Source organism: Lissotriton helveticus, chromosome 8, assembly GCF_964261635.1.
Source record: "Lissotriton helveticus chromosome 8, aLisHel1.1, whole genome shotgun sequence".
NCBI classification, from domain to species: Eukaryota; Metazoa; Chordata; class Amphibia; order Caudata; family Salamandridae; genus Lissotriton; species Lissotriton helveticus.
Genome location: NC_136069.1, coordinates 774,367,800 through 774,388,312, shown reverse-complemented (window position 1 = coordinate 774,388,312; position 20,513 = coordinate 774,367,800). Strand labels below are relative to the sequence as shown.

At 43.8% G+C, this 20,513-nt stretch overlaps 1 protein-coding gene across 1 annotated transcript in view; it reads left to right on the top strand.

Annotated features, from left to right (window-relative positions):
* The window catches only part of LOC144772911 (uncharacterized), a 2,519,762-nt gene that overhangs the window by 1,502,294 nt on the left and 996,955 nt on the right, over positions 1 to 20,513 (top strand). The gene's annotated exons all lie outside the window — the stretch shown is intronic.

The window sequence follows — 20,513 nt, the reverse complement described above, 5'->3', positions numbered from 1 at the left end:
TGAGGCTTCTGTAAGTGTCAAAGTTGTTGCATACAGTGCTCACATTCTACGTAGTCTTTCATATGATAGACTACATCTGCACAATGAGATACCTAAGCAAAGGGAACACAGGTGATGTGATTGTGGAATGAGCAAAAAAAAATGCACGTTTTTCAATTACATTACCTGTGCTTCCTAACATTACACATCACATTGTGTAGATGAGGTTTAGGCCTGTTCCAGGAGACAGAGGAGGTCTGACATTTGTTCAAGAGTGCAGTGGACATGACTCACTTCGTTGGTAGGCCTGCACATGTATTATCTCCTCTGTACTCTTCAACAAGCCTAAATTTCATCTGCAATCCTGAGTAGGACTCACCTGAAACAAATCTGTGGATAGGCCACACCTTATCAGCATCTAGAAACAATCATTTAAAATGTTAAGGGCAGATTTATGATGGCCGTGCGCCTCTTTTGCGCCACTGTTCCGTCACTTTTGTGACGCAGCAGCAGTGTAAAAGATGCACCATGTTGCAAGATAGGCCTCAGTTCATCTCCAGCAAGATACCGTCAGTTTAAAATGTATATAATTAGGACTGTGTAGGGGGCATGCAGAAGCTAAGGCTTCAGTAAGTGTCAAAGTTGTTGCATGCAGTGCTGCACTTCTGCGTACTCTTTCATATGCTGGACTACATCTGCACAATGAGATACCTAAGCAAAGGAAACACAAGTGATGTGATTGTGAAATGAGCAAAAGAAATTGCACGTTTTTCAATTACATCACCTGTGTTTCCTAATGTTACGAATCACATTGTGCAGATCAAGTTTAGGCCTGTCCAGGGAAACAGAGGAGGTCTGGCCTTTGTTCAAAAGTGAACTGGACATGACTCACTTCATTGGTAGGCATGGACATGTATTATCTCCTCTGTACTCTTCAACAACTCTAAATTTCATCTGCAACCCTGAGTAGGCCTCACCTCAAACAAACCTCTGGATAGGACACACCTTATTGGCATCCTGAAACAATCATTTAAAATGTTAGGGACAGTTTTATGATGGATGTGCACCTCTTTTGCGCTGCCGTAGCATCACTTTTGTGAGACAGCAGAAGTGCAAAAGATGCACCATGTTGCAAGATAGGCCTCACTTCATCTGCATCAAGATACTGTTAGTTTAAAATGTATATTTTTAGGACTGTGTAGGGGGCATGGAGAAGCAGAGGCTTCTGTAAGTGTCAAAGTTGTTGAAAAACTGTTTGTCCTTCAATCTTTTCCCTTGTCTTTTCTAATTTTTAAATACATGTTTTAATATTTTTCAAATGTTTGTTCTCTCTTTCACAGATTGAAAGTATAAAAATAACAAGTGACTAAGTTAACGACAATTATAAGGTAAATGTTTTGTACTCTTTTCGTTACATTTCTATCACATTTAACTTCTATTAGTTCCACTACTTCATTTCTTTAACCCTCACTTTCCTGCATTTGCTACTTCCCTCATTCCTTTCTCTATTACTTACTTACTCTACTCCTTCCACTCTTTTTCTCAGTCCCTCTCTTCTCATACTTCCTCACTCTTGTTCACTCACTCCGTCTCTATTACTCTCACTGTCTCTGACTGATCACTCTTTCACTACTTGTTCATTATGCTTTCTCTCTGTAGTTCAAGCACACTAAGGGGCATATTATCAACACAGGCAATAAAATTATCGCTGCTTTTATCGGCAGAAAACTGCCGCAAAAGCGGCTTTAGCGGCAGATTTCTTCCGCAAAAGCAGCGATAATTTTATCACCTATGTTGATAAGATGCCCCTATGTTATTTACATTTCTTTGCTGTGTCAATCATTCCTTTTCTGTTACTTCTTCTTTTCTGCTTTCTGTTTTTTCTCTCTGTTATTCCACATGTTTTAATCTTATTTTGAACATTCACTCACATTCTCTAAGAAACTCTTGTTTATTATTCTTCTACTCTACTTTTTTTCTTCCACTTCCTTATCTATTTTGTTTTTCACAATTATACCCTCTTCCATCTTTTCTTCGGTAAATAGATCTATTAAACAGTATCTCTGTGTTACTCCCTATAGCTGTCTTTCTTTTAACATTACTCTCTGTTTCCTTCCCTTATACTTACTCTTCTTTTTTTTTACATTTTTTTTTTGGTTCGCTCCCGGTTCGCGTACCGGCGAGCGAACCGGGAAGCGAACCAAAAGAAATAGAGGTTGCCAGAGTGCTAAACATTCTAGCAATTTTTTTATAAAGGGGAGGTAGTTCTGAAAAGAACTTTTTTTTAATTATTTTTGTTGTTTTATATTTTTTTATTTTTTTTTTAACAATTTTTTACTTTTTTGTATTTTTTAAACGGTTTTATATTTTTTTTTTGTTTTTTTTGAGGGGGAACAACGAAAAACAGGCATTACAAAGGGCTCAACAGGAGCAAAAGATTTTTTTATTTTTTGGGGCGTTTTGAGCACTTGTGGTTTTCAAATGCTCTGTTTATCAAATTGACACTCATATTTGCACATGAGAGTAGGTCACCACAATAAAGGCACACTATCTTCATGTGCACAAAATTCTGTTGAATGTTTGGCACCGTTTCCCGCGCCTCTGGCCCCGACAGAGTTACCTGTGCCGATGTACTGGCCACAGGAGTTGGTGGGTTGTCTTGGAGGTGACGCATCTCTGCAACGCTGTAATTCAGTGGATGCCACCTCTGCATATGACGGTGCATAGTATAGTTGCCGTAACTATACTTTTTATCTGTGCCTCTAGATAAAACATCTTTACATATGAGGCATGTCACGTGCGAGCATTCACTTTTTTTTGGCCTTGAGGAAAAGAAAAAAACTGCCAAATAAAACTATCTTTGTGGTGAGATATCCGGGGCTCCTCACTTAAAAACTGTCTTGGCTGTACTTCCTCTTCCTCTTCTTCGTCCTCTTCCTCCTCTGGGTTGGGAAGGAACTGTGGAGGTGGTCCTTCCTTCCTAGGTGGTTGTGGTGGTGATGGGGGTCCACCAGCTGCAGCTACTACAGATGTCCTTATTTTAATAAGCAAAAACAGGTCTTCCTCTCACAAAGATGAAAGTCAGAGTGAGGAAAGAAGGTGGGGGCTTTCATCATTTGGGAAAAAAAATGTTCTAAACCAATGAAAAGTGTTATTTTTAGGTCACATGACCTAGCCTTACATCATTAGGAAACCAAAAGTGAAATGAACCAATAGAAAGTTTTATTAACAAGTCACATGACCTGTTACGCTTACGTTACGCGCTCCGCGCCACGCCCCGGATCGCTTCCGGGGAGCTGCGCTTCGCGCCTCGGTTCGCGCTTCGGAGCACTTCCGGGTGCGCTAACGCGGCGCGTCATAAGACGCATTACGCGGCAACGCGATGCGTCGCGTTTACGCGACGCGCCCCGGATCGCTTCCGGGGAGCTGCGCTTCGCGCCTCGGTTCGCTCTCCGGAACACTTCCGGGTGCGCTAACGCGGCGCGTCATAAGACGCATTACGCGGCAATGCGATACGTCGCGCTTACGCGACGCGTCACGATGTTGTTTTCTAACGCGGCAGTTGCGCTAACGGAACGTTTACCGGTTCGCGGACCAGGTCGCGGCACCAAATTGAGCTAACGGGAAGCTACCCGGTGCGCGGACCGGTAGCGAAACAAAAAAAATTTCAAAAAATGTATATATATATACAGAAAAAAATTATATTAAAAACATATAAAATATATTTTTCGATTTAAAGAAGAATACATTTTAAAGCTTTTGATATTTGCTATTAAAAGAACCATTGAAATTCACTGAAAAAACCATAGGTTATAGACCATATATAGTTAGGAATTAGCATTTACAAAACCTTGAAAATTCACTGAAAAAACCATAGGTTATAGACCATATATAGTTAGGAATTAGCATTTACAAAACCTTAAAAATTCACTGAAAAAACCATAGGTTATAGACCATATATAGTTAGGAATTAGCATTTAAAAAACCTTATTTTACTCACACAAAACCATTGAAATTCCATATATAGTTAGTTGCACTAACTATGTATCGCGCACCCGCAATCCACTGCTGATGATGTCACATATTACATCATTCATGACATGGTCAGTGACATCACTGATGACATCACTGATGACATCTCAAATGACATCACTGATGCGCACTCCTACAACTCTCAGAAAACTACAATCTCTACTGGGTTTCTTGAATTTTGGGCGTACCTACATTCCCGATTATGCCCAGCATATCAAGCCACTTTATGCCTTGATACAATCAACTTTTAAAAAATCTTGCTGACTGCCTGAACATTCAGTTATCTTGCAATCCTTGCAAGCTGATCTTCTTAAATCTAAATACTTATTGACTCGTGACAATCACACCAACCTGGTAATAAGTATGGGTGGGCGGAATTTGCGTAATCACGTTACCCAAATCTCTGCAAAACGGTAAAAAATCTCCGCAAACATGCAGAAATTCCGCTAACACGCGGAATTGCTTGTTCGCGTTGCTTTTTTACTGTTCGCAATCGCTGCTTGCGTGCTCGGGGGAAATATCTCGTGAACACGCATTTTAGAACACGAACAAGCAAAAAATTAAGCAAAGTCACGGAACGCAGAATTTTGGGCAATTTTGCGTTCTACGCGGAACGCAAAATTACCCAAATTCCGCGAACGGAACGGAATTTACCGCCCAGGCCTAGTAATAAGAATTGTGCCAGGCACAATGGGTTTCACGTGCTTTACGTATTACCTACAAATCACACGTGTACACTTCGGATGAAATGCGATTTTCCACTGTTGAAAAAAATGTGACCGCAGTGCACATGGCACATGGTAATTTTTACCCTTACACTATCCAACGCTTTCCCTACTATTGCACTCACTGGAGTGGGAATGGTAATTTTTACCCCTACGCTATCCATTGTTTTCCTTACTGTTGCACTCACTGGAGTGTTAATAGTAAATGTTACCCTCCCGTTATCCTACGGTAAACATATTGTATGTTTTTTAATAATATTATGTTAATATATATATTTATATGTATTAAAAAATAATATATATTTGTTTTATAACATAAATTAATTATTTAATAATTTTAAGGTTATTTAAGTATTTTTAAGTATGTTTTATTTATTTATATTTATTATTTCATTCATTTTAAATTACTTTTAAGACATTTTAAAAAATTCGATATTTTGACTATATTTTTTAAAACAATATTTTTGTTTCGATATTTTTGTACTTACCTGCTTGTAGATAGGAATTAGATGTTTTTGCATTCTATATTTTTTATTCGATATTTTGCTGATTCTATATATATATGTGTTTTTTCGATATAATGTCAGTGATCCGAATGAATATCGTGATTCCAAAGGTTGCACAATAAAACACACAATGCTATGGGTTCAAGTGGCGGCGCTTGGTAACCAACGCGTAGGAGTACATGCTGTTGGTAACTGTCTTACTGATGAATCAGTGAAGACAGCAGTAGCAATATATGTAGTAGCAGCAGCAGTTACACATTCCAAAAAGTAAGATTGATGATATCTTGGCAGCCATTGCTGCAACAAAGAAGGGAGGTGATTACCCGAGAGGTTTCCTTTCTAAATACTCTTATAATTTAAGTCCTGATAAAGTTCCCTATGTGAGAATTAACGACATTGGTGACAGATTGATTCTCAACGCAGACCGCAGACAACCCTTGATAACAGCCGCTCACGAGGGCTTGGCCACGGCATATGCCGGCGTTTCAGCAACTGTCTCTATCTTACAGCAGCGTTACTGGTAACGCAGATTATACAAACAGACGCGTGATTATATCCTTACTTGTGACATTTGCCAGCAGATCAAACCTTCAACTGCTGCGCATCTGCCACAAACACATCTGTACATATCTAATAAACCTCTTGGGTGTGTTTATTTAGATCACTGCAGTCCTTTCTCTTCTGATACTGCGTACAAGTAAATCTTAGTTGCAGTGGATTTGTGCACATGGTTTATTTAGCTCTGGCCAAAACGTAGTGCTGATGCTCGAACTGTCATAAGGGATTTTCGGTGTCTTTGTGGGAATTATTGCATATGGCACCCTTTATTCGGACTAGGGTCCAGCGTTCGCCTCTAAGGCGTACAAGGATGCCATAAGGTCTTTGGGGGTGCAGGTCAAATTTTTGTCTCCATACTGACCTGAGGGTAATTCCGTTGTGGAGTGAATGAACTGTGACTTAAAGCAATCCTTGACAGGTAGGGTTTTAGGTACTGGCAGAAACTGGCTGGCCCATCTGTATAGCGTTCAACGTGTACATATTAATCTCCCTAGAAGGTCTCTGGGTGGGCGGAGCCCATACGAAATGCTCTTTGGCATCAAAATGTTTGTCCCGGACCTTGAGGGTTTAGACATGGCGGTGTCCGCCGCACCTTTTGACGTAGATGATCATTCTGCTGTATTACAGAACCTACAAGAGACTCATGACAGTCTTGCAAAGGAACAATTGCCCTCTGTGACCTGGTCCGTGAGAAGGTGGAGAACAAGAAGGAGTTCAGATCCTCATATCGTCCACCAATTCCTGTGCTTGGCGTGCAGGGTACATGAACAGTCATTTTACTTCCACTTCCTGGTCGCAAGGAAAACAGGTACATCTCCATTGACAATGTCAAATTACTGGGAGCGGCCGATTCTTTTTAGTATGACACCAGCGGTCTCTTGTCCAGCAATGCTGAGAAATTCTGATTTGGCTCCGGTGAATACCAACAGGCCTGACATTGCCATCAAGATGCATACGGTTACTAATGCATTACTGAATCCACCGGCTGGCAATCCCCATGATGATATTGAGTACGCTTGTCCCACAGATGTGTTGTTGCCTGGTGTGCAAACATGTGCAGTTGAACAGTCACGCTTTTCATTTGACGCTAACTCTACAACATCCAGGTCTCCATTGAAAGTTTCCATTATTTGGTTTAAAAGACATTTTTTGATACCCCCTTGGACTTACATTTGGCTGGTGTTTTTTTCAATTTTTCTGTTCATGGCAATTGGATTTGTAGTTGTATTTTTCCGTCTAGTAAATGGACATTATGTTAAAGAAAGATCTACAATTAGGTTAATTGATGGAACTTTGGCACCCCACTTTTCATCTCACAGAATGAAAAAGGACCAGACTTTTGTCAACAACACTGCTTGGCCTGTATTAGATGAGATTGTGTGGGATGCTGTTAAATTTCAGATTCACGGCCCTACAGAGGTTATAAATGTCCCCAATGTACTTTGTGTTTTAATGGTAGATGTTGTAAAACTAAACATACGTTCTGACGATTGGAATGTCCAAGCCGTAGAGACTCTTTTTTCTGATGTGAAATATCATGCTGCTTTTGATTCTGAAGATTTGTATTTAGACTCAGCCAATTATGCAGACTTATTCTGCTACACACACTATGGAAATCATGTTCTGCATAAAGCAAACACATTTAGAAATGTGGGTATTTATATGCAATGGGAACATTGTCCAGCTCCCATTGAAGGCACCTCGAAAACTCTTTTGAAAAAGTTTACCTATTTTACTGATTTTAATCAGTCCAATCCTGACACCCTTTATTTTAAGATGACTGCTAAGTCCTCTCCCAAAGTAAGACTCACCCACACTAAACTACTGTATTTGAAGCACTTTATCGATCAATTGGCTATAGGGGGCTATGAGCTGTGGAAAGATACTATAGATCTTAAATCTGTTTGGGGTTCTAAAAGCTGGCAAGTGCAGGGCACTGAAGCTTTGCATCGTGCATGTCTCATCCCGAACCATATGTTGTTTTTGAACTCGACCATTTCACATACTACTTGCTTTGGATTGGCTACATCTAAAAAATTAAATGCCCCTTCCATTCCTGATTTGGGAGAATACCCTACATGGTGCAATCACACCGATAGGTCCATTGATTAATTGCAGTCCCTATTAATGAATCCCTCCTTTAATATTTCCGGTTTGGATCCCCAAGGTTGGTTATTATGGCAAAAAGATTTAGATTCATGCCAACATCGTTTTCTGGGTCTGGCCCCTGGCTATACACAGGTTAGGGTGGATTACCATTTTGAGAACACACATTCTGTTACTACCTATTCAGTAGGCAAAATATGTCAGAATTGGCATAAACATTCCACTTTAGCGTCAGTTAAACTTCATTTGTCCAAATTGACTGACGATGTTGATTTGAATGACTTTGTTTAAGTCCCTGTGGGAGGCAGGTCAAAAAGATGGATTTATGCTATTTACAACGAAGTATGGAAATCATCTCAAATTAAAGCTGCTTCTAGATTAAGGGCTATTGAGCAAGCTAATTTGGAAAAAGTGCTTGCAGTTGTTGATAACAGCATTAATACTCTTTCTTCCCGAATTTACACCTTAGATAATATTGTTTCATCTGTTGTTGATATTGTAGAGGAAGAAGTGTCTGTTTTGTACCATGATCAAAATCAATTACATTCCATTATGCAGTTTGCTTGGACTTTACAAACCTTAAAATCTGGAAAAGTGCCTTGGGACTACATGAACACCTCTTCTTTATTTTTACATTTAATTTGACTGAAAAATAACAATTTATGTCTATGAAGGATGCTGCATATTCACTTTTGCATATTGAAAAGTTTGAACCTTTACCTTTTTCTGTTGCCAAATCTAATTCAGCTGTATGGCTCACCCATGAAATGAAAATCATTTTTGTAAAGCGCACGTAGCTGCCCTGAGGCGTCCAAGCGCTGAGACTGAAAACAAAGGTGCAGTTGCCAAGATGATATGACCAGTAAAAGTACTATTTATTGAACAAAAACGTTTTTAGTTGCTTACGAAAGGAAGTGAGTTCTGGATTGGACCTTAGATATTGGGGGAGGGCATTCCACATCTTGGCCACGTTAAAGGAGAAAGAGCGGCCTCCCGCTCTAGTTCTCTTTATTTTGGGTACTGTGGCCAGAGTGGCATGGGTTGAGCGCAGCTGTCTGACAGGTTGGTACGGGGTGATAAGGGAGAGGTTGATTGCTGGGCCCGTGGCCCAGAAAGCCTGGTGGGCGATACAAAGGGATTTGAAAGTATTCTCTCCCTAACAGGGAGCCAGTGTAGGCTTTTTAGCCCGGACTTGACAGATGACCTGCGAGGGATTTGCAGTAGCGTCCGGGCAGCACAGTTTTGTATTATTTGTAATTTACGCAGGGTAAAGTCAGGTGCTCCCAGATACAGGGCATTCCCGAAATCCAAACGGGATTGAATCAGGCCCTGTATCACAATCTGTTTTGCTTCAAAAGGTAGCAGAGGAAGAATCTTTCTTATAACTCTAAGGATACCGAAGCAAATGGCAGATAGTCTGGTTGGCTGATGGTCAAATGACAGAGACCTATCTAGCCAGATGCCAAGGCTCTTGATGGCGTCCCTAGGTGCCGGTGGAGGGCCCAGACAGGGTGGCCAGACCGCATCGATAGACGCTGGCGCGAGCCGACCAAGTAACATGAGCTCAGTCTTGTCTCCATTGAGTTTGAGACAAGACTTGGTCATCCAGCTTTTGACCTTCTCCAAACAGCCCGCAAGATCCACCCCGGCTGAGGATCCGCCCTCTTGAGCCAGTGAGACCACCAGCTGAGTGTCGTCCGCGTATGTAACGATCTTAATCCCATATGGGCGGACGATCTCAGCCAGCGGTCTCATGTAGACGTTAAATAACGTCGGGCTCAACGATGAACCCTGCGGGACTCCACAGCCCAGAGGTTTGCTGGAGGAAATGGTGTTGCCTTCATAGACCTGGAAGGCTCTGTTGCTCAGATAAGATTTGAACCAATCCAGAGCTCTGCCAGATATTCCAGTATCCAGGAGACGCTGCAGGAGGATGCCGTGATTAACGGTATCAAATGCCGCGCTCAGATCGAGGAGGATGACTGCCACCGATCCTCCTCGATCTAAGATTTTCCTGGATTCCTCCGTGACCACCAGCAGAGCGGTCTCCGTCCCATGTTTGGGCCGGAAACCCGTCTGTGAAGGATCAAGCAGCTGATTATTTTCAAGAAAAGCTGTTAACTGGCCATTTATGTGCTTCTCTAGGATTTTGGCAGCCCAGGGGAGCAGAGAGATCGGGCGGAAATTATTAAGATTCTTAGTGTCCAGATTAGGTTTTTTGAAAAGAGCCCGCACCATGGCCTGTTTCCAAGCCACTGGGACAATACTTGTGGAGATTGAGGCGTTAAGTACTTTTAGTAAAATAGGTAGAATGAGTTGGGTAGCAGAGACCAAGATACGGGGAGGGGCAGGATCACTGGGTGAGCCCGATTTCACCTGCAGCATTAGGAAGGTGAGTATGTCCACACTCAGCAGGGGAAATTCAGCCAATGAAGATGAGCAATTACGTTTAACTTCCTGCAAAGGGAGAAAAGATAGCTCTTCCAAAATGGTCTGGTCTATGGGCGGGAAAGAGGAGTATATGAGATCAATTTTACAGAAGAAAAATTCCGCCAAGTCCTCACAGCGGAGCTGAGGTTTTTGATCAGTTAGCGGCGGTGGTGGAAGCTTAGTGAGACTTTTCACAATCTGATAAATCTCTTTGGAGCTGGAGCCGGCCTCAGAGATTTTATGGGTGTAGTATAACGATTGAGCAGTCTTTATATAATTTTTATAGACTCTGATAGCCTCTCTGTAGATGGTTTTATCCAGCTCAGCATATCCCAAACGCCATTTCCTTTCAAGTCTTTTGCAGTGACACTTTTTCTCCCGGAGCTCAGCCGAGTACCAGGGGGCGGAAACCCTAGATCGTTTTCGAACAGTTTTCTTGATAGGAAGAATGGCATTGAGAGAATTTTTTATCCATTTGTTGAATGTCTCATAAGCTAGCGATGGATCCTGATCAATCGATGGTCTTGAGCTTTCTAGCTCAAGTGTCCATTTTTCTAGCGAGAGTTTTGACCAATTACGTGCTTCTCGCACTGCCGGTGTAAGGACCGAGGTTATACCATCTCCCATATTAGGGGAATTAACAAGTGATCTGTCCAGGGAAGTGCTATTGGGGGACATACCTTCAGGTTATGGCAGTTGCTGAACACTGGATCTAACAGGTGTCCTTTGGTGTGTGTGGGGGATAAGACAAGCTGAGTTAATAACACTTCTCTTTCCCTTGTTTAAATTAAGTTCATGTATGAAACACTATGCCATTGGCAGATATGAACCATTGGGAAGTGCCTATCTCCATGAAGTTTGGTCTCTGCCATTTACCTATAGATGTCTGAGGGAGGGTAAAGAAGTTTATTTAAAGGGTGAGGAGTGCACTTCTACACCTGATCACTCACTAGTTTGCAAGAACATACAATTGCATGGCTCGTGTAACAGACAAGCTCCGAATTTAGCGTGCATTTTAAAGGGTAATCCAATCCCGGCAATAACGCCAACTTTCACATTGCTAGCTAACGGTAGCTATTTACTTTTAAATTATGAAGAGTGCTGTGGTATGCTGGCAGGGATTCCGAACATTGTGACCATCTCCCAACGTGTAGTCTGCTGTAAGAATGTGCATTTTACGCCTCTGTATGGTAAACTCGATGTATCCATCTGGCCTTCCATTCCGACCTTCTAAGCAGAGTTCATCAAGATGAGTCGAATAAGGGCTCTATTGTCATGGAAAGAAGTTGTCCTTACTTCATCCCCTGAAACATTTGTCCTTCACGTGGCAAACACCAGCATTGAGGTGCATGCGCTTTTAAATACTGATCTCCCACTGCATTTCAGCGCTTTGATTCACACTATACTCAATGCCTCGTCGACAACTGGCTTGGTTCATTTGTTTAGAGTAGTAAGCTCTGGCTTTGTGACTTGATTCCAAACTATATTTGGTGTGATACCGACATTTTGTCATTCTATCTTTTCCAGCATCTTCGGCGGTTTACCATTAACTCTTTCCTTGGCTGCCGGTGTAGTACTGTTATTTTGCTCGCTCAAAAATGCCTGCACAGTCTCTGTCACAAGGCAACCGACTCTGGCTACTCCAGCTTTGCAGCCGGATGCTTGAGTACTATGGATCGCTGCCTCTGGCCACCTTGAGTGTGGCATATAGATTGTCATTCCGGTTTTCGTACTTTATGTGCGTGCAACCTGTTTTCCATTGCCTGGATTGCTGTTGTGAATGGGCTCTGGATTTGTGTCTCTGCAATACGGTGTCTCTTAATCCGAATTATTATCAGCTGATGAGTCCCGTTTCTGCCTATTTATTCAGGGGTCTCTTGATGGTACTTCTAGGGTAACCACCTGGCTATCTCCAGTGAAATGTATTGGCTCAAAGCTGTTCTCCTTATTCTGATTCATTTCTGGATCACATTATGCATACGATTTATGGTATGAGCGATTTTTGAAGTTTATTCAATGATAACATGGCTCCTCTTCTAGTAATAAGGCTGTCATAGCTGGGTATTTCTACATAGGGCATCACACTGCAGGTATGTTATTTTCAATTATCTATTTAATAAAAGCCCCCAGCAATCATATCTTGTACTACGGGGTTGCAAAGTCATAGGAAGGTGTAACGGACGGTGAGGCACATGTGCAAAGTAAGTGACAAAAGGAGAGCCTGATATGGGAGAACGTGTTTACACTCAGTGAAGCAGAGGGGTATAGATTGTACCTAAATTATAAATGATCCCTAACACATCAAAGTCAGGATATTTTACAGATTCTTCTCAAAAAGTCCATGTCTGAATAGTAGCTCAAGAGGAAATCTACCTTTACCTAATAAAGTCAGTAATTTTGTCCCTCAAACATGTGATTTAACTCCCGAGCTCAGTGTGTTTTAGAGAGAATCCCCTCATGGGGTACAGAGATGCATACACTTGAATGCATTTGGGACTATAAGATCTTGAGTGTGAGTATTTCTGCATGCATACCAAAGAGAGATCTCAAAATATTGGTATACACGTATGACATATTTAAACATGTCACCCTTCATTTTCTCATTGTAAAATCAGAAAGGCTTGACTTAGAAATTTGTGCACAAAATCATTTCGGATCTAGAGAGCACTGCATGAGACACCATGACTTGCGATGCCAGCACGCATAATCAAAATTGGATGTCACGCATGTTTTTCTCTGAGTAGATAATACGAGGGGCATAACCCAGGATTTGCGCATATGTTTGGGTGCAGCGTATGTGTAGCCCCAGTGCTATGGTACTGACACAGATGTGTGTATGTGTTCTACACAACCTTTTCTTCCAAAACGCTTCTTCCTATAGGTGTGTCATTTAATAGATGTTTCCCTGACGCTCTCACACCAGCTCATCTTATGGACCTGAATAAATATGAATGAATGATACTTCTTAATCAGTAATTCTCATACTACCGGTATGAAAGGCTTTTCCATTGGTTTGGCCATATGTATAAACGCTATGTAATAAAGGGCTTTGAGTTAGTTCTGTTCTTAGCCCTAGACAACCATGACCATCTTTTGGCACTCCTGTTTCACTCTTTTTACCTTTGCTTTATCTACTCTGGATACAATACAAGTTGTATTGTGATCGAACAATCGTGAGGTTTTTTGTAAGTAAACACTACATAAACCCTCGCCTTGCAAGTTGTAGTCGGCGTACATTACATAACCTGTTCCGAAGTAAGCCAAGTTGACCCTCTGGGGCTACTAGTAGTGGCTGGAAAATGTAGACCACAGCCAGGATGACCGAACAAAGGATACTTGGGACCAAATAAACATCCCATATACATCTACCATCTGTTTTATTATTGACTGGGAACCCCTTAACGTTTAAATAAAATTTGGACACTCTGGATCATAGGGGCTCCCGAGCCAATTTTAAATCACTAAGTCACATGCACAAAAATCACAACAACAAAAAAACAGCTCTGCAGTAATTTTGGTGTTGCAGCACACCCTGGAAGCATTCTCCCTCTCTTTTTGTTTATGTTGTAAGTAAGAAAATACCCAGTTTCTTAGGGCCAGATGTAGGTAGGCGTTTACCGGTCGGTAACGGCCGAAAACCGGTAAAATCGTCCGTTACCGACCGGAATCCAGGAAATGAGATGTAGGAGGCCATTAATTTCCGAATTCTGAAAACCCGAGTCGGAAACATACCGACTCGGTAATAATGACCCGGTAAAATTACCGTGTCGGAATCTACCGTATACATAAATACCGAGTTCGTATTTTCCGACTCGGAAAATAAGAAACGGTAAAAATTGGCCTTGGAGATGTAGGTAAGCCCAAAAATACCGAATCTGCAGAAAAACTGTATTTTTTTGTCGGTATTTACCATGGATTGAAAGCAGGTGGTAACCAAGGGAGGGCTATAAAAAAAGTCCCAAAATTCACCTCAGGACCCATGATGGCGGCTTTTTACATCATAGCAAGACGGCAGAGACTACAGGCAGCAGGAGAGAGAGAATGGCTAAGGGAGGAACAAGTGTACAGGCAGAGGATAACACTGTTCCAACTGACAGAGCCTGAAATACTGCAGAGGTACAGGCTACACCCAGACACCATCAAGCAATTGATCAGGGACCTACACCCACTCCTGGACCACCCAACACCCAGGGCCCATGCCATCCCACCTCATGTCCAGGTGCTATGTAGCTTACACCTGCTGGCCTCAGGGAGCTACCAGAGTGTGATAGCTGCAGTGGGTGGCGTGTCCCAGGGCTGCCTGTCCCGCTTCTTCAGGAGGTTTCTTGACGCCATGATGCAGAGGATGGGGCATTATATTTCATTCCCTGTAACACCGGCAGAATTAGCAAAAACCAAGACAGACTTTTATCAACTGGCACACTTCCCTCACGTGATAGGCTGCATCGATGGCACCCACGTCCCACTCTGTCCACCTGCAGCCACAGAGCACATTTACAGGAATCGCAAATCGACACACTCCATCAACGTCCAGGTCATATGTAATGCAGGGAACCTCATCACTGACATCGTAGCCAAGTTCCCCGGAAGTACCCATGATTCTTATATATTCCAGAATAGTGGAATATACACACGCCTACTTGCCGGAGAATTTGGAAATGGATACCTGCTAGGTAAATCACAATGACACACCCTGACACTCACATCAGATCTACGTCTCATGTACTTGCAATTAATGTCTATCTTTCTCCCCCTAGGCGACAGTGCATATGCCCTGCGGTCCTTTGTGCTCACTCCCTACCTCAACCCATCCACCAGGAGGGAAAGGTGATACAATGTGGCTCACAGATCTACACGAAACGTTGTTGAGCGCACATTTGGACTCCTTAAGAGCAGGTTTCGCTGCCTCCACAAGAGTGGAGGTGCACGGCAGTACACCCCAATCATCTGCTGCAAAATAATAGCGACCTGTGCAATGTTACATAATCTCGCCACCAAGCAAGGCACAGAGGTGGAGCTCACATATCATGAGGACATCGATGACGACCCAGAGGAGGCAGAGCCCCAAGCTACGGTGGCAGCAGCAGCTACAGATGGGAGACTGAGACGGGAAGAGGTTACACAACAATATTTCTGAGTGAGTAAAGAGACACAGGCATGAATGTAACTTTGTGTAAGTAGTTTAATTTTCACTACGCCACAGCATTGATAGCTCACATTGGGCTCACTATATCAAACACTCCATGAGTGTGTTGTCACGGTTAACACCACCGTGACTACAGCCTCGGGTGGAGGGCAAAGTCATTGTTTGTGGCCACGGGCCACAGGGCGGGGCTGCTGTGGCTGTGAATCAATGTTCTCACTGTGGCCTGTCACACTTCCCCGACGCCTGCCACTCCTCCGTAAGTCTTGCACAGGAGTGCTTGCACCACTCCTGCTGGTGGACCCCTCGCTTTCCGCAGCACAAGTGTCACCTCCAGTGCCAGTCTGATGCGCGAGCACGAGCTCCATAGCAGAGGTCATCCTGGCCATACCTTCAGTTAAATTGTTGCAGCACTGCACTATGGCATCCTGCATCGTCACTGACCGTCTGCACAGCACAGTGGTAGCAGTGGCAAACCTGTTCAGGGCCTTTGTTTGCTGTCGCACATCCACACGGGCCTTGCATCTCTCTAAATGGTCCCTGTCCAATTTGTCACACAGGACAGTCATGCACTGTGTAATATCAGATATTCCTGACGCCATAGATTGCATGCTTTCTGCCATTTCCCCTATGCCCTTGCCTACTGCTTCCAGTTTTTTATTTGATGTGCGTGCCTGCCTCTGAACCCCCATCATCGCTTTTGCCTGCAGGCGCTGCACTTTCACCATGGTGGCCTCCAGTCCGCAGGAGTCACCCTGAACTTGACGCACATCCTCTACCTCCCTTGTCGGTCGCCCTCGGACACTGGCCCGCGTGACTCTGGGACTGGGCTGCTGCTCGGTGTTGCCTCTGTCCTGTGTGTCACCCTCCACCTCCTCCTCCGATGATGTTTGCAGTATTCTGCGAGGGGGCACATCATGGCACCTTACTCTTCCCAGCACTGGGGATGGTGTTGTGGGGGTGGGTGATTGTTCAGCCGCTCCTGTGTCCTGACTACCGAATAGGAGAGGGGATTGTGGATTGTCTGCTGTTGCCTCCTCAGGTATCGGGGCTGCCTGCTCTTGGTCCTTCCCTCCGTGTGATGTGCTCGGTCCGGCTCCTTCCCTCCTCTTCTCTCTGACCTCTGCTGTGCTGCGCATTGACTCTCCTGTGGACAGACATGGACATTGTGTCAGTGAAGTTGTTCACCTGTGTCATGAGATAAAAAACACTTCTATTGCACTTTTGCCTGTCTCTCATTTGCCTATGCTAGTTGTCTGTTACTCCCCTTGCTGCAATGCACGCTGACTGCTCTGAGGTATCTACACATGACTACATTTCCCAGGATGCATTGCAGGACATTAGTTTAACCTGTTGTGGAGTCTGATTTGTCCTGTGAGGGGAATAGGTAAATGGGTAAATGATAATGTACTTGCATCTTACCTGGTTTCTTTGCTCCTCTTGCTGAGCTGTCAGCGTCTCCGATGCCGTGAATGCATTCCTTCTCAAGGGTGGATGCCACCATCTCCTCGATGTCGGTGAGTCTGGGGGCTCTGTTTCTTCCTCCCCCTGTTGCAGCACTTTCCTTGCGGTGGGCAGCAAGTTTTTTCTTGGTGATAATGCGGATGTCATACCACCGTTTTTTAAGGTCTTCAAGGTCACGGTGGGTGACACCAATGGCATTTACCTTGCCTTGTATGTCCAACCAGGTGCTGCGTTTGATAGATTCTGCAACATGCAGAGTTTGCTTCCCGAAAATTTTGCCATAATGTCTTACAATCTCGGAAATTAGCACCTGCAGTTCTTCCTGGCTGAACTTCTGCTTCCTTTTGCGCTCTGCAGCATCTCTCTGTGCCTCCTGGCTCTCCATCTTGCAGTGTTGTTTGACTCAGGAAAGGCTGCTCCACACTCTGTCCTCCTGCTCTCCTGACTGTTGGTTTCTGCACCTGCATGGGCGTGGCCTGTCCCAGGTACTGGGGTGTGGTGCTTGGATCTGATTGGTTAGTTCCCCTGTGGCTTTGGGTGTGGTTGGAGTACCTGATTGGTTCACAGGATCACATGTTTGTCAGTTTCAAATTCTTCGACGGATATTACCGACACGGTAAATACCGGGTCGGTTTTTACCGACTCGGTATTTTCCGGGTCGGGAGTTGCCATTCATTCCTATGGGCCATGGCACCGGTGGATAAGTTTGGGTTTTTCCGTCTCGGATTTTAACGTGTAGGTATATTCCGAGTCGGTAAATACCGATTACGATTACCGACAGATTCCGAGTCGGTAATTGTTACCGGAATTTTTATCTACAGGTAATTTTCCTAATCGGAAATACCGAGTCGGTGTGATACGGTATTTAAGAGGTGGTAAAAAAATTATTACCTACATCTGGCCCCTAAAGTGGTATTTTCAAACCCAGCATATATAAAAATCATCCTTACTAAAAGATGTATCTTTATATTCTGAGATCAAGCATACCAAACTTCACGTTCCTATCTTGTTCCCATGGACTGTCATGCTTATAAGATGCTATAAGTAAACCTCCCATTCTATCCCATGGGACAGGTAGCCTTTCAATAGTGAAAAACAAAATTGGCAGTATTTCACTTACATGACATGCCACACACATCAGGGCATGTCCTACCTTTCACATACACTGTAACTTGCCCACAGGGGTACCTTGGGCCTACCCTAGGGGTGACTCACATATATGAAAAGGAAAGGTTAGGGCCTGGCAAGTGGATGCACTTGCCAGGTGGACATGGCAGTACTGAACTGAACACAGAAACTGCAACCGTAGATCAGAGAACCTTTTTCAAGGCTGCTTGTGTGGGAGGCCCAATCAGTGCTGCAAGCCCACTACCAGCATTTGATTTACAGGCCCTGGGCACACACAGTTCACTTTGCTAGGGGCTTAACAGTAAATCAAATATGCCAATCCCGAATAGTGATAACAATTTGCAGTGGGAGGACTTGCACTTTGGCACTGAACAGTAGTGGCAAAGCGCCCAAAGCATCTAGACCAGCAAAACAAAGTCCAACACACATTTAAAATACAGGAGGCAAAGGCAAAAATACAAGGGAAACCCTCGCCAAGGATGCCCGGTCTAACAGCCACCAGATCAAAAAGAGCCCAAATTTAGCACAAATATCACCCAAATGTAGCCCAAGTGTAGCACAATGACAGAAGTATGCAAATGAATTATTTTATTTTTTTGCAGTTTCATATAGCGCAGACTTGATCCAAAGGTATTGGAGTGCTTTACACCAGCTTCAGTTACATTACACAAGGACACATTCATTTTGGTTTTAGGCATGGGTAAATTAAGTGATTTGCCCAGAATCACAGAATGTCTGAGTCCGAAACTCGAACCTGGTTTCCCAGTTGCAAAGTCTGCTGCTCTGGCTGTAATGCCACATCCTTTCCCTTATGTGTAACATATAATCAAGTGATCAACTGGATAATAAAACATAAAGATAGCAAATTATTTAAAAGAGCTTTATTGCTAATTGAGAACTCAGAACATATGTCTTCATTTTAGTTCTTTAGAGTCCTCACTGTAATTTCTATGGGAATAACACCCTCTTATAGAGGAGGGTGCAGAGGCAACAAGTTGACCAAGCTGTGCAGGTGGGAGGACAGGGGCAGCACAAATGACCATGGAAGGTTGGGAAAAGAATGGCAGGGGCAACAAACCAACCATGCAGGACATGCAAGAGAGCTGTGACAATATAACAGACCATTGAGGGTAGAAGGAAGAGGCAGTGGCTGTATAACCATACATTCCAAAAGACCCAATTCAGGCAAGAGACTCTCAGTGTTTTAAGCCCAAAAGATCTTTGTTTTAAATGTCTCCTGCCTAAAATCTCCTCTTTTTCTTTGTAATTCATTGGGGAAAATCAATTCTCAAGGCTTTTTTTTTATTTACTTCTTACCAAGTTCAAAATGTTGGCACATTTGGTACATTAGATCATGGAGGGCAGGAGGAAAGGGGTAGGGATACGGACTTGGATAAGAAAGGACAGGAGGGAGATGTGCAGGTACACAAAACCTACCCTAAAGGGCAGGCCTCAGGGTTTGCAGCAGCACAATACATCACAGAGAGTAAGCTGGATGGCAGTACAGCAAATGGACCATGGCAATAGGGAGGGAACAGGGCCATGCATATGGATAACAGAGATCAGGGAAGAAAGAGGCAAGGGCAGCAAGCTGACCTTATTAGACAGGAGGGATAGGTGCAGCATAACAGACCATAAAGGGCAGGAAGGAGGAGGCAGGGAAACAGCAGCGGACCAAACAATGCAGAAAGCAGGGATAGGGGTCTGCACATGGAAAACAGAGGACATGGGTCAGGGTAGGAGCAGCAAGATGACCATGGGGGCCAGGTAGAATGGGCACTAGAAGCACAACACAACAGTTAGACTATAATGGCATACGCAGTGACAATGGAGGGAAGGTTGGAGGAGGTCAAGGACAGCAAGCTGACCACACAGGGCAGGTGGGAGGGGCTGTGGCAGCACAGAAGACCTTGCTTGGCAAGTGGGAGGGTTAGTGGCAGCACAATTGCCAAGATGGATATAAGGGAGGGACCAGGGCATGCACAAAAGACCACAGAGATCAGAAGGGAGGTGTAGGGGCTAGACACAGACAGGGGAAGGGACTTTACAATGGACCATGAAGGGAACAGGGGGAGCCGTTGCAGAACAACAGAACATGGAGGGCAGAAGGAAGTGGTAGCAAAATGGACCATGGAGGACAGGTGGGAAGGGATGGGTCATGGAGTTTGACAGGGACAGGCGGTACCCATTTGACCGAGCTAGGCAGGTGGGAAGGGCAGTGGCAGCTCAACAGAACACTCAGAGTAGTAAGGAGGGTGGCAGGTCCATGGAATATGGTGGGCAGAAAGGAGGTAGCAAGGGCATGCACAAAGACAACAGAGGGAAGGGGGAGGAGAGTAGGGATAGCAAGCTAAGCGCAGAGGCTAAGCAGTAGGTCAATGATGCTGCATAGAATTAGGAAACGAAGGGCAGGGGGTATGAGCAGGGACATTACGCTAAATG